Source organism: Theobroma umbraticum, unplaced genomic scaffold, assembly GCF_002168275.2.
Source record: "Theobroma umbraticum cultivar Fairchild unplaced genomic scaffold, ASM216827v3 scaffold_20.0, whole genome shotgun sequence".
Classification (NCBI taxonomy): Eukaryota; Viridiplantae; Streptophyta; class Magnoliopsida; order Malvales; family Malvaceae; genus Theobroma; species Theobroma umbraticum.
The window spans coordinates 2,346,632-2,347,912 of NW_018397266.1; positions in this window are offsets into that span (position 1 = coordinate 2,346,632).

Below are 1,281 nucleotides of genomic sequence, written 5' to 3' on the forward strand. Positions count from 1 at the left end.
AAGCGGGTGTGCACCCCCATAAGCGCGTTTATGGGGGAGAGAGTAATGACCCCGTGACAAGATAGTTATTTATTTTTGCTAAAGGTTCCAAAGAAATGATTTAGTATTTGTAACATGTTTGGACTAAATAATTTCTCTATGTTGTTTAACAAAGCTTAATAAAAGGGATGATTAAAGATGTATTCCTTATGTCTGGAGTGTGGAGATCACTTAAAAGCTTTTTTTGTTAGATATTACTAGCTGCATAGTGTGTCAACAAATAGTTGAAAAGAAATTGTGTTTTAAGGTTTTTCATGTTCTTGTTTCAGAAGAAAATTAAGCACTCTTTGTTTGAACTCTGGTGAGGGTAAAGAAAAGGGATTGTGAAGGGAGGTAGAGGAGGGGTAGAGAATGCTTAGAAACAGGCATGAGAGTTTAATGCAAGCATATTTTCAGATGATAAATGTTTGGTGATCTGGTAATTGGCTATGCATAATCAGAAGCCTGGAATTGCCGATACACATAATCATTGGGTGATTTTTAAATCTTTCATCACAATAAGATTTCAGATATTATTAATGGCTTCATTGCGTTAGGTATCAGTGAATCACCCCAAAAAGTGACATTTTTCTGGTTTAGATGAGATCAGAATGGCATAAATTATGTGGTCGTCTTGAAATAGATGAAGCTGCTAACTTTAGATAAATTTCTCTGATATAATTAAGAGCTTTGGGAACAAATGGATGTAAACAATCTGAGGAGCTAGATGTTGAGGACTTGTCTGATATCTGGTTTGAGTTTGAGTTTACAATTAGTTAAGCAAAGCTTTTTGGTAATGTGTCATTAATTTCTGTTTTCAGGTTGTACTTCTCTTATCATTATTAATGCAATTAAATTAAGAATTTCTCCATTTTTCGCTTGAAAACATTGGGGTGAAAACCAAATTGAAACCTGCAAGTATCAAAATTAGCAAGCTGTTGTTTAGACATTCTGCAACTACTTTTTGTGCTGTCTGGATGTGTAAATCGGATTTTTGATTTGCAAGAACTCCAGGCAGTGTTGCCTACTGCTTTAGCAAGAGTTGCATAGTATGCAGCCAGTGATAGATGACAAATTTTAGCATGCAGCCCATGTCTGTCTGTGTGTTATGCCCATCTCAGATGCCTGGAGATGCATGATTGTTTGCTAAGGAATATAGCCCTCCCTTTTATCTGCTTTCTTGACTCTGGCCTTGTTCCTGCCAATCCGGGGAAGCCAAAAGGATGAGTGATGATCTCTTTATAAAAGAGTGCAGTCAACATT